Source organism: Mytilus galloprovincialis, chromosome 1 (assembly GCF_965363235.1).
Source record: "Mytilus galloprovincialis chromosome 1, xbMytGall1.hap1.1, whole genome shotgun sequence".
NCBI classification, from domain to species: domain Eukaryota; kingdom Metazoa; phylum Mollusca; class Bivalvia; order Mytilida; family Mytilidae; genus Mytilus; species Mytilus galloprovincialis.
In genome coordinates, this window is record NC_134838.1 from 12,547,999 (window position 1) to 12,562,735 (window position 14,737).

Consider the following 14,737-nt stretch of genomic DNA (forward strand, 5'->3'; position numbering starts at 1 on the left):
GTTTATATATATATATATTTAAATAAGGTTTCATCTCCACCAGGCAAAGTTGACCTTAGATGGATTAGGCTATTATTTTCAGTTCACTTTTGGTCATTCAGCCATTTGACTATGATATTTCGGCTTTTAAGGTTTATGACCCCTTCTGTAGCCATTTTTGTATGAACTTTTCAAACACTTCAATTGTATCAAAACTACAGATATAATGAATAATAGAGATTTTTGTACATATACCAAGGGGAAACTTGATGCAAAGCATCATTATTTACTGTTTTATTGCATTTAATAGAAAAAGAGTACTTTGAGTCAATTAAATCAAGATTTCTATAGAAAATCCGCAGCCTTAATGCAGAGATTTTTGTTATAAAATTTGAAACATAGATTACTTACTTGCTTTTCTATGATGTGCTAGTGTTTATTTTTACAAAATGTTCTAACCAACCTGTAAATTCCAAAATACCTCGTGCTTGGTCACTAAAGCGAACTCTAAAAGGGGTACCTGATTTGGTCCATATTTTTATTTGTTTTAATCAATAACTACATTAATAAAATTGTTTTAAGGAAATCAATGCTAGCACTGCATGCAATAATCCTATATCTATCAGTCATTAAATTGCCAAATATGAAAGTACAAGGGTAAAGGCTGTGGATTTTCTATAAAATTTCCATATGTTTAGCATTGAATCAACACAAGGGTACATAATCCGAAAATCTACAGCCTTTATCCTTGTACTTTCATATTTGGCAATTTAATGACTGATAGATATAGGATTATTGCATACAGTGCAATGGTTCAAACAAATATAATTATGGACCAAATCAAGGACACCTTTTAGCGTGCGCTCTACTTTAAAGACTAAGCACGAGGTGTTTTTGAATTTACAGGCTGCTTAGAACTTTTTGAAAACAATAAACGCTAGCACATCATAGAAAAGCAAGTGAGTAATCGGTGTTTCAAATTTTATAACAAAAATCTCTATATTAAAGGCCGTGAATTTTCTATAAAAATCTTGGTTTATTTGCCACAAAGTCTTCTTTTTCTATTTAATGCAACGAAACAGTAAATAATAATGCTTTGCAACAAGTTTCATTTGGTATATGTACGAAATGGCCTATCTCTATTATTAATCATATCTGTAGTTTTGATACAATTGAAGTTTGAAAAGTTCGTACAAAAATGGCTACAGAAGGGGTCATAAACCTTAATAAGCAATAAATCCAAGAAAGCGCATGAAATTCATTAAGTGTTGGCTTTATTATTGTAAAAGTTAACATGCAGGAAATGATTGGTTGAAGAACTGGTTGTCCACATAGCTGTCTTAGTTTTCAGAAAGATTTGCACATATATAACTATATATCAGTGAATTTACTCGTCATTGATAATGCAACATAAACGTTTCGAAGTTTTTGTTTTAAAGCCCATATTGACTCCTGTTTGTCAAATTTCAGAACATTTACAGTTTAAAAAGAATAAACGGGGGGAAAGATACCAAGAGGGGGAGGGGAAATACTATGTTTTTGTTCGATCATGCTAACAGATACCTCCCAATTTCAGTGACACTTCGCAGTAAACTAGAAATAAAGCGACACGTACCTCTCTGAAAACTGGTGTCAAACGCAGGTGCTTCGGAAGGATAGATTTGATTCTTTATTTTTCAAACATCATACCGTTACAATGGTACAGAGAAGATCATTAAAACTTATAACATAACATAAACACACATGCCAAGATGAGATAAAATAAAATAAATAGTAGCTGTGAAGAGTGGTAATTAACCAAGAAGACTTACTTGAAAAGTTATATCTCTGATAAATTTGTACAGCTTTTTTTTTACTTTAACTGAAATAGTTTTCCACACTTTAGTATATTAATTATGTGCAAGCAAAAAGTGTCCAAATATTGTGCTCGAAAATTTGCCAAAGATCTACACTGCAAATTGTAATGAAATTCATCACCGCTCCGTTACATTGACATAAATAACGATATCTATAGTTAATACGTCCATTTTAATCGATCTACCAGTTTCGATGGGTATTTTGTAGTTCCCATTCTAAATCTACAATATGTTGTTCTATCTTTATTACTTTTTAAAACATTTAGATATTCTTCATATTCAAATTTTTGTTTAAATAATGTTTTGGCCAAACCTGTTGACGAACAGTCAATATCTGCTCTCCATTTCTGTTAAAACTGATCAAATAGCTTTTGTTTTAAGTTGATACCCAACCATTTAGAATAACTTGTCTGGTTTTGGTAACTTTAAACTCCTCTGTAATTAAAGACAGTGGTAGTTGAAGTTATGAACTGATGCTGTACAAGCCAGTGCTGCTAAAACTCTTTTGAACCCCAAGCCATTTGCGTAAGTTTCTGTTGAACATCCTCTCTTAACTTTCAACCTTGGTTAGAGGTTCTTCGTATATCAACAGAGGCCATGTGATCCTTGTCAATATTCGATGCTGATAGCACCCTGCCTTTTAGTTCAATGTTAGCCAGACTTGTCAATAATGTCCATCCACTTTCCTGCCTGTGATACCACCTCATCTACACTTTCTCTGTCGTTCAAGGAGTCTCTTAACCACTTGCCCAAGCTTTTGACTAGTTTCTCCATAATTTTTGGTATGATGTGTCCTTAAATTCTGATCAGACCTCCACCTTTCATTTCTTTAATATCAGCTCACCTAATTCTTGCAGTATCCACTTGCCTTCCAGAACTGACTTTGGTGTTATTGTCATATCATTTATGAATTCTCTTGGTGGTGGCTGACTGACCCCGAGGACAGGCCCTCTGCTCATCGTCTCTGCTGATATTACTAGCATAAAAAGCAAATCACAAATGTACTTCTAGCCTTTGCCACGCTGTTGTGTAGTCTACAACTGTAAACCCCATTATAAAGTTGTTAAAATAGTCCTGAAGCATTTCTCTAACCTTACCAGGGATGTGATATTTCTCCAAGGTTAAATCTACTAGCTTGTGTGATATACTTTCGTAAGAGTTTGCAAGGTCTAACCACAGGACAGTATAATCGCCTTTGTTCTCTTTGGCTTCCTGGATAATCTTTGTTAAAACGCTTGTATGTTCAAGGCACCCTGGTACTCCTGGTACTCTACATTTCTGAACTGAGGTGTCAATATAGTTGTTCTCAAGCATATATGTTGTAACCCACTTCGCCAAGATTACAAGACAAATCTTTTCCTCAACGATATGGTCCTAAACTGTTTCAGCTCTTTAGAATCTTCCTCATTTGGAATAAAACAACCATCTGATTTTAACCTCTCATCTGGATTGAAATCTTCTCGATATCACTTTGATAGTTGTTTTGCGAGGTTTGGATAGTTCTTATAAACTCTGTATGGAATACCCTTTGGTCCAGGTACTGTGCTGCTCTCCCGTTCTTTAGAGTTGATATCACTTCATGAAGTTTTGGTTCTGACATATTATTCTAACTCTATTGTTGGTTCATCTGGACTTATAAATCCGTGTTGGTCTCAAAGCTGTTGTTCTCTGTCTGGATAACTTTGAGTATCTCTCAAATATTTTTCAGCCTCTTCTTTTAGGCAATCTAACCGGCCTGATTTTAAAGGCGTTTCTACCTCAGGTATAGATTACCTTAAATGAATTTGGCAAAACTTTTAGGAAATTTGGTCCTCAATTATCTTCAATTCGTACTTTATTTGGCCTTTTTCACTTTTTTGGATTCGAGCGTCACTGATGAGTCTTTTGTAGACGAAACGCGCGTCTGGGGTATATACAAAATTTAGTCCTGGTATCTATGATGAGTTTATTTACAACCACTGGGTCGATGCCACTGCTGGTGGAGATTTATTTCCCCGAGGGTATCAAGCCCAGTAGTCAGCACTTTTTGTGCTGACATGAATAATCATTGATATGGTTATGTTTATAAATTAACTGTTTACAAAATTTAGAATTTTTGAAATACTAAGGCTTTTTTTACCTCAGGCATAGATTACCTTAGCTGGATTTGGCAAAACTTTTAGGAATTTTGGTCCAACTTCGTACTTTATTTGGCCTTTTTAAATTTTTTGGATTTGAGCATCACTGATGAGTCTTTTGTAGAGGAAACGCGCGTCTGGCGTATATACAAAATTTAGTCCTGGTATCTATGATGAGTTTATTTATCTCCTAGAAAAGAATTAGCTGTAAATTGTGACGTCTTTCTTGCTATTTCCCTTCGGATCTTTCTTAGATTCTCTGTTCTCCTCAATGTCTGTATTCTTTCCCTGTTGACATCTCTTAGCCCTTTAATGCATTTTGTTCATGTTCCTCTGCTTTCTTGAAGCATTTTGTGAAGTTGCATTGTTCTCTCCTCAATTTGGCAATTTCACTTACTCTTCTGTTTTCTTTCATCGCCTGACTTTTACTTTTTTTCTGTTCTTCCATTCCAAAACCTGTCTTTCACTATTGCGTAGATAATGGTACTCATTGCTTTGATCTTTCTGTCTACATTTTCTGCCAGTGCTGATTGTAACACTTTTGATGCATCTTCATCAAACTGTACCCACTCTTTCTTTGAAGCTGCTGTTGGCCACTTAATTCGTGGTATTGGTGGGTCTCCTTCTTTCCTTTGATGTTTTTCTCTTTACTTTGGACTGTAAATATTCATTCCTAACTGATCATGAACTTCTTTTTCTTCCATGTCTTCCTCCTCGAATTAGACTATTTACCGGATTTGTTATCACATAAGCAACACGACGGGTGCCGCATGTGGAGCAGGATCTGCTTACCCTTCCGGAGCACCTGAGATCATCCCTAGTTTTTTGGTGGGGTTCATGTTGTTTATTCTTTAGTTTTCTATGTTGTGTCGTGTGTGCTGTTGTTTGTTTGTCTTTTTCATTTTTAGCCATGGCGTTGTCAGTTTGTTTTGGATTTGTGAGTTTGACTGTCCCTTTGGTATCTTTCGTCCCTCTTGTACATGGAGGTGTTGAATACTGTGGTGTGTTTCCTGGTTCATTTTCTCCTCCGTCTTATCAGGCTGCCTTTTGCTTGATATACCTGTATATTTTTATGATATTGAATTTCAGTTTATTCATTTTTCAATTTATAATTAATGAAATTTCTGAAACAAACATGTGTGCAAAATTTCAGATAATTTTTGTTTTTGTATTTTACCAGAAACAAACATGAAACCCACATCAATTATTTTAGGGTGCATCATCGTCGCTCGACATTTTTACCTATTATGTATGTTTGTTTTGTTCATACATCGTTGTTAATATGATGGATTTGTTATCCAACTGTTACACAAGCAAGAGCTTTAGCCAGCAATAAAACCAGGTTAAATGCACCATAATCTACATAAGAAAAAGCCCGTACCAAGTCAAGAGTATGATAGTTGTTATCCATTCGTTTGATGTGACTGAGTTTTTGATTTTGCCATTTGAATAGGGACTTTCCGATTGGAAATTTCCGTGAAAAAAGTAAAATCACAAAAATACTGTACTCCGAGGAAAATTCAATCGTAAAGTCCCTAATCAAATGGCAAAATCAAATGACAAAACACATCAAACGAATGGACAACAACTGTCATATTCCTGACTTGGTACAGTCATTTTCAAATGTAAAAAAATGTGGATTGAACCTGGTTTTATAGCGCTAAACCTCTCACTTATATGACAGTCGCATCAAATTCCGTTATATTTACAACGCATCAAATTCCGTTATATTTGAAACGTTAGTGCTGTTAAAATTAACACTATTACATATATATAAATAAGTTGAACTTATTTTATCTCTCGGATAAGTCAGCTTTCGACAATATAAAACAATTAAGCTACTGTATACTAATGTCTATAGGATAAGAAGAATTATCAAGAATCCTTGGAAAATGTCAAATGTTTTGAACTTAATACGCATGACATTTGATATAGACAATAAATTGATTCTAAATGACATGTAAGGGTGTAATCTTACCGTCTCGTCTCTCGATATCAATGGAAAGTTACATTTGTCTTCTAGTTTATTATGCTAAGAGACACTTTGAAATTATTCTAATTTGGTGTATTCCGCAGCTGACTGCTGCTTGACTTTTCGTCGTTTTTTTTTTCACATGGTGTTGTCTGATTATCTTCGACTAATGATTTTTTTCTATTTGGTATCTTTTGCCTGTCTGTCTGTCTGCTTTGTTTTTTTTGCACAATACAGAAAAAAGGCTTCAACAACACTGCACTAAATTTTTGGTACTGAGCCTTATGTTTGATGGATATTAAAATGCATGTATTGAAATATACATTACACGAATAATAAATGGCACTGAACGATGCATTGCCTTTATCAGTAAAGAGTTCAAACAAGATTTACATGTACTTTTCCGTTTATTTTTCATTTATCATTGCTATCATTGCAAAAGTTTTTGACACCGTTGCGTGCAAACGGAGATCTGTAATAATGTTTCAACTGAATCTTTAACTAGACTGTTTTGATCACTTGCGTGTAAACACTACTCCGACAATAGCCCAGGAAACTTAATTGAAAGACTACAGTAATTGGTATTTATTCCATCGCAGGTTTATTATGGCACCCTCAACGGAGTTGGGGTGACATATTGTTATTCTACGTTTCTTTTTTTTCTTATTATTTTTCTTCTTGCAACAAATTTTGTCCAGGGGATTTCTTGAAATCCAATGGACCAATGTCGATGGAACTCTACTATAATAAGGACCCCCACGTGCAGAGTTGCAGTAAGCATGGAATGGTTCAAGATGGCTACCGTTTCCATGGAAACAGAACAAATGTGAAAAAATCTAGTTTTTGGTTTTGGTGAACTGTTTGAATATGCTTACACTCAGAATCACCATATTTTAATACATTGTAGGTGCCCACTATATACAGGTGTTGGATGATTTTGGCACTCATTGGACCTACTATGTTGCCATGGAAACTACACCAAAAATTTCAAAAATATCAAAATGCTCCAAACTTCATGAAACTTCACAGTAACGATGAGCAACATTGGAAGATGTGGCATTTGGCGTTGGAATTTCCAAAATATCTGTAGTTACCATGGAAACAATGTAAAAAGGTCAAAACTTTGAATTTTCACAGAACATTCCAGAACATCAATGTTAAATTTACTCTAGAGACATTAAATGGTATATATGATTATGGAGGGAAAAAATTGCAGCGGGGGACAATATATGGATATTTCAAAATGGCCGCCGTTGTCATGGAAGCTGGGGCCAATTTTTGCATTGACCCTATGGAAAAATGCATAAAATCAGCATTTTCTCAGAGAGTAGTGAACCAAAGTAAATGAAACTGTATTGATATATAACATGACATGTGGCAATGAGATGTCTGCTTTTAGAATTTTGGAATTATCTACTGTAACCATGGTTGCAGCACAAATGTTCAAAATTTCAAAAAAAAATTAAGTGCTGCAAACTGGATGAAACTTTATAGGAATAGTAACTGGCATGTGCAGAGTTGCATTTTGAAGTTAGAATTTTCAAAATGGCCGCCGTAACCATGGAAACAGCAAAATTGTCCAAAATTTCAAAATGCTTCAAACTTAATGAAATTTAGCAAAAATGATAACTTGCAGGTGTAGATGCACTCTTTGACTTTGGAATTTTCAAAATGGCTGCCGCTCGCCTGGCAATGGGGGGACGAGGGTGCCATCCGTTATTGCTAGCAATTACAAATCTAGTTTTAAATTACAGTTAAGATTCTTATTTTGTTAAGACAGACCATGCGATTATCTTTGACAATAATTACAAATCGCCATGCAGTTGTCATTGCTTAAAAAAGTCCAGATAGGAAGGAACACGATTTTATTCCTAGCCATTTGTTTCAATTTTACAAGAGTCCTTATGCACTATTGGGCATTTTCTTTAATGTTAAAATAATCTTACTTGTAGTTTGAAATTACTGTGGGAATACGCGATCATTCATCAAACAGAAAGAAAAATAAATTGATAGGAAAACTTCTACAGTCCAATTTGAATATCGGCCATGCCTAACATAAATTGAAAACCAGTCTCAAAACTCATTCTTTTTAACAAATCTATAAAAGAGGATAATTCGCGATTCAAATGAATAATAGTTCGTGTCATAAAGTTGCACATCGAATGATAAATGTTCCCATTTATATTGTTGATTGTACAAACTTTTCTGGCACAAGGTAGACATTTTTTCTTCGTGTTTTATGTTATCTCGAAATGAGCGAAATAACTTCTTACGCAAAATTTGTTTGTTTACAGTACACAAATCGTTGGAATCTTTAATGTTAAAAATATAGGAATTTTGTCGATTGAATTTCGATAGTAATTTTATTCATAATTATTCTACTTTAATGGCATCAATACTGAATAAGACTCAGCATCAAGAGCTAATGCAACAATACGAGATCGGTGATTTTAACGACAACTGCATATAGGTTTCATGGTGTATTATTAAACATAAAGTTTGGATTCATCCTACATATTTGACAAAATCCACACTTAAATATACCACCTAAGACGAGAATGATGTTTGAATGTTATATAGAAATATGGAATGGAACATTTTGGATTAAAAAAATTTATCATTGGGGAAAATATATAAACAACTACGAAATAACACGATGACGGTTATTCATTAAAAATAGACGATAACTTTTTCATGTTTACTTAAAAAAAGTATTTGTTTTAACCAAAATTAAAGGAGTCAGTTTTCAAGTGCGATAAAAAAAGGTATTTGTTGAATTTGATACAAGGACTGATGATCATAATGACGTAACCAATTATATATGAAAGTCTATAAAAGGAAAATTGGCGGGATATACTCAATAGCAGACGATACTTAGTTGCCGACGGTACTGAGTAGCAGACGATTATGTGTATTTGATTGACAGACACTTTTGTAAAGTATAAGTACAATTATACTGTCTATCTAATAGTGTTCTGAAATGATAGTTGCTCATCCATTTACGGATTTCATGGTGAAAAGTAAAATATAGATCACAAGATGGCGTCATTTCAGGGAATTGATTATAAGTAATATAATTGTTCGTAACATAATCAAAATAACACATCCCGACAATCCATCTTAATGAATATTGACAGTTTCTTCTTCCCCTATGTCTGAAGTAAAATGCCGAGGGTTCATAGCCATATTACCATATCATTGGCTACGTCTAAGACATCTTTCTTCCTTTTGTTAACACATACATATATACTAATTCATAACGTTTAACACTGTGTTGATATATAGCGTTTTACTTGTATAAGTATACAGTAGCTTAAGAACACATTTATTTGTCTACCACATTTAATATTTCTGGGACAGAACATTAACGTTGAAGAAGATTCGGGGACTTAGTAAGGTTTTGCTGCAAAGAAACGACTTTTGCTATAATTAGAAATTAAAAAAAAAAAAATTGTTCCTGCAATTCATCCCTAATGTGTTCCATTATCACAATACATTGTAGATGTTGAATTAAAACTGATGAGGAAAGGTAACACACGGTTACCGAAAGCTTTATTAATGTGAAGACCAGGTGGTCGTGTGGTCTAGCGGGACGGCTACAGTGCAGGCGATTTGGTGTCACGATATCTCAGTAGCATGGGTTCGAATCCCGGCGAGGGAAGAACAAAAAATTTGCGATAGCAAATTTACAGATCTAACATTGTTGGGTTGATGTTTAGACGAGTTGTATATACATAATGTACATTGCTGGTGATCCGATGGATAAATCTGTTGTAGAGTCGTCACTGACTCAGACGTACTTATATATATAAAGCTTTCAGTGGCCGTGTGTTACCTTTCCTCGTCAGTTTTAATCTAGCGGCGTACTACAGTACATGATATATAACAGTGGCGGATCCAGAGGGGGGGGTTCCGGGGGTCCGCACCCCCCCTTTATTTTGGCCGATCAATGCATTTGAATCGGGACATATGTTTTGCACCCCCCTGCACCCCCCCTTTGCCCTGGGCTAGCACCCCCCCTTTCGAAAATTCCTGCATCCGCCACTGTATAAGGCATGGAGATGTTGTCTAGCGGGACGGCTGCAGTGCAGGCGATTAGGTGTCACGATATCTCAGTAGCATGGGTTCAAATCCCGGCGAGGGAAGAACAAAAATCTGCAAAAGCAAATTTACAGATCTAACATTGTTGGGTTGATGTTTAAGACGAGTTGTATATACATAATGTACACAGTCATGTATCACCATCATTGCTGGTGATCCGATGGATAAATCTGTTGTAGAGTTGTCACTGACTTAGACGTACTTATAAATATAATTATTTTCTATGACTGTATCTTGCATTAATTTGAAGGATACTTTACTATAGATAATTGAGCTGATCTGTAACAACAACATCTCCATGCCTTATATATCATGTTCTGTAGTACGCCGCTAGATTAAAACTGACAAGGAAAGGTAACACACGGCCACTGAAAGCTTTATTTTTGTGAAGCCCAGGTGGTCGTGTGGTCTAGCGGGACGGCTACAGTGCAGGCGATTTGGTGTCACGATATTTCAGTAGCATGAGTTCGAATCCCGGTGAGGGAAGAACAAAAAAATTAAGAAAGCAAATTTACAGATCTGACATTGTTGGGTTGATCTATATATATATATATATTTATATAGTACTTTAATTTAATATTATATAACAAATTCTAGGTAAATGAGGTTTATAAAAGATTTTTCTTTGTAATTTATTCTATCTAATTTAACATACAAATAAGTATGTCGAGAACCAAATTATAAAGATCTCCGGTAATATCAACACGTTTTACGCAGACACATCATATATACAGCCTTCGTCGGCTACAACGCTTATTAGGCTGTTAACGCTGAAAGAAAAAAATAACCTTATTATCAAACAATTACAATGCAAAATGAATACTTCTAAGTTCTGTTAAGAAGCCTTAAGACTGGTCTAATGCACAAAATAATCAATGCAAAGTGACAATCGTGACTCAAATCCTTACTATTAACTAATTCTGTATAGCTCCTAAGATGTTTAAACTTTTTCATTGTTGTTTACCAAGTCTCAAGCAAATAAAAGACTAGACTGTTGTGTGTAGGAAGAAGGTATAAATTTATTGTACTGCTCATTTATGTTTATGTTTTATTCCTAAATGACCCGTCGGACAACCAACTTAGACGTTTAAATGATACAAGAATTAAGTCTTTGAGTTGTCATATAAAGCAAGTTGTTCGAGTCTCAATAAATTTCAGATTTTTCATGTCGCGGTTGGGGGAAATGCCTTTTATAGCCAACTAAACGGTATGTTTTTGTCTTTCATTGGTTAAGTCCGTACGGTTGCCTGTATTGACTACACACACTTCATTGGTGGCCTTCAGTTGTTTTCTGGGTTTTGGATTTTATGGAATAATCTTAAGGTTCACCAAGTAGAGGTTTTATCATTCGCCACAATCTGATTGATATCTAGTTGAAATTTAACAAGATAAATGGAATTCTTTTTTTAGTACAGCCAAAAATTGTCAATTAGCTATATTTGATTGTTTTCATCTGTGTCACGGCCTGTGATAGTTTAATGTAGGAGTACGATAAAGGATTGTGTGTGCATCTTTTATGTGGGTTTATTCTCAAATTATATTATGAAGCTTTGAGGTATAAAACAAACGTTTAAATTAATGAATTTGTTTTCACAACAGTCGATTGCATCTTTAATATGCATTATCATAAATCCACTGAAAAAACCCAAACTCTTTAAGATAAAAGATTAATCTCTTTTACAGCAATAAGTTGCATCTCTACAACCGGCAACAGTTTTTTTTTGGTGCAAAGTTCCAAAATTGTCGGAGCAATAATCTTATCGAAAATTTAATATATTTGAAGATATTGCACGCATTATATAAATGAAAGAACTTTAATAGATAATCAAATTTGGAAATAAAAAATAGAAGAGTTGATGTTCAGGCAATAGTAACTGTTTTCCATTTAATTAAACATTACATTTATTGCTTTATATAGGGACATAAAATTTATGTAATTGCGAACACAGGGTGCCATTACTACAGAGAACTAGCATCTTTATATTAAACAACGTATTGCAATAATAGGACAAGGCTTCTATTCTTTTCAAATACACCAGTTTATTTTGTAATAAATTTATATTAGCAAGCATTACGTTGAACTGTACTTATGCATTTATGAGCACGTCGTCAATAAAACACTAATTAGAAAATGTACTTTTGGCTTGGGATCACTGACGTCATAATGCGTATTCAATATATCAAACGAAAGTAGTCCCATGTCGTATCTATAATATTTGTATTCTTCAGATATGTTTGTGAGCTATAAACAGCAATTTCGGCTTTTTCTTATACAAAGAGGTTTCTTTGTAATGTGTATCATTGTTTACCAGGAATGGTTTCTCCTTTTACACTACTCTAGCATTATCTATTTTTCATAACCTTCACATGAAAGAGCAATATAATCATGGCTATAATACAATTTGACTTTTACAGCTTCCGATACAAATAGTATCAATTTGTTATATTTTGAACTGCGGGTATTATTAATGAATATCGAAATGTGGCGTGAAAGATCAATTATAAATTTAATACTTGCATAACATGCGTAAATGCTTAATTCTGCAGCAAATACAAAGAGCAAAAAATGTCAAAGATAAATATAGCTATCATGCTATTGGTTACAAAAATGATATTTGATCTGTTTAAGCTTTTATTTTCAGAAAACTAAAATTTTCCCACAAATGTTCAATTAGAGTCCAGAGCTGCTTAATGAATACTATCTATGGTACACTAAACTCAAATATTATAATCCCATTTTGGTATTGATTTAAAGATATATTTTAATCATTTTTTCCAAATTTCATTAAACAGGTATTTATTTTTGCTTACGGAATGAAAAGATACTGGTCTCGATTGAATCAAATGTAAGGAATAAAGCAACAAATAAACTGATTGTTAATTATTGTAGTCAAAGACAATATATTTTGGGGCTATACATACACAAACAAGGAGACTTGGGACAGGCCCAAATAGAGATGGTTTCACAAATTTTATAGTTTGCTATATGGTTAGCGTTTTGCTCATTGTTGAATGCCTTATAGTGACAAATAGAAAACTTGCATCCACGTCATGTTGGCTCTGGTGGATAGTTGTCTCATTGGCAATTATACCACATCGCTTTAATTTTATATCAACAGTGTAATCTTATTTGAAAATAAAGACAACCAGTCGTTTTTTAAAGTTGAAATAACCACGATCCTATCTCAGTGGTTATTTCCTTTATATATTGAAGACTGATCATAAAAATCGACAGAATACACTAAAGGTTAAATGAGGATCGAAAATTCATTAACATACTTGATTATGATTTTATAAACGCCGACCGAAATAAAATTGACGAAACTGGTCATCAGTATGTCCACCGTGTGAGCTGGATACTTTCTCTTTTATCACTTATTCAATTCAATCTGCATATCCTTTGCCTTTCTTTCATGGATAACACATAGACGAATGGTGTTATATCCTGAATAATTCCTAGACGACATTTTTATGACCCAAGTCGCGAGCCAGAAGAATAATAATCTTTTCGTTTATTATATCCAGGCCAAGTTGATAATTATTAAGTGATTTCATTGTTACTCAAATGAGATGAATAGATGTAAGCTTTGATTTAGAATCAACTATGGACAGTGTAATTTGTGTCACTTGCTGAAACAAATATTAAGCCGAACCTTTATCGAAAATTGCATTTAACTTATTCTGAAATGATCAAAATATTGATAAGATCCAGATGATAAGTTTGCTGTATATATGTCATTTCCAATGTAGACACAGTCGTCTTCTACTCTCCAACTTGGCATTAAAAGGGTCACATGATATCTACTTCAAGTATATAATACTGACCATAGGGAAATTATATATCATGTAAATTTTCCAAAGAAATTTGATTATTGTCTTTGGTGTAATGACTGAGGTCGATACTAGTTCACGGATAAACGACAACCTTTGGTCCAGGTTCATTGTAACATGGGTACGATCAATTCCTTCTTGTCAATTTCACAATTAGGATACATTTTACCAACTTTGCTTGAAATGCAAATATTGCCCATAGATTTCTTAGCATTGAATCAAATTGAATATATCAAATTCTTATACTAATAGATTAAGCAGTTAATTTTTCATTTGAAATGTTTTACATTTTTCATGTCGAACTTTCATAGTGGAGTATTCAATATTGGCATTTCTCATTGTTGAAAATCGTAGAGTGGCCTATATTTGCTTACGTCCACTTCATTTCACTTCCTACAGGCCATCAGTAGATGAAACATAATCATCATCAGATGTTGAGGTTTTCCGTACATGGACTTCATTTATGATCAGATATCTAGGCCATGAGTACATGAAGTATATTTATTATCAGACATACAGGCCATCAATATTAGGTCTATTAAATCAGATTGCGGGAATATTTAAAGCGGTTATCAGATGTTCATGATGGTTCACATCTATTTATGTCCCCTTTCATGAATAATTAATTACGTTTCCATATTAAATGACGACTACTCCAGCATAACACACACAAGGTGAAGGTTTCTTGGGGAAGTATTTGGAATTATCAACTCGTGTATACCCAATATGTCCTTATATTTAATTTCTAAAGGTTACTTAAACAATTGATGACAATGATAACCAACAAAAGTAATTAGAATGACTCAGCACACCTGATGTTCTCGTGAACCTTGTTGTCGTTTTTGATGATCATTGCAGTAAAAAGTTAAATTTAGATAATT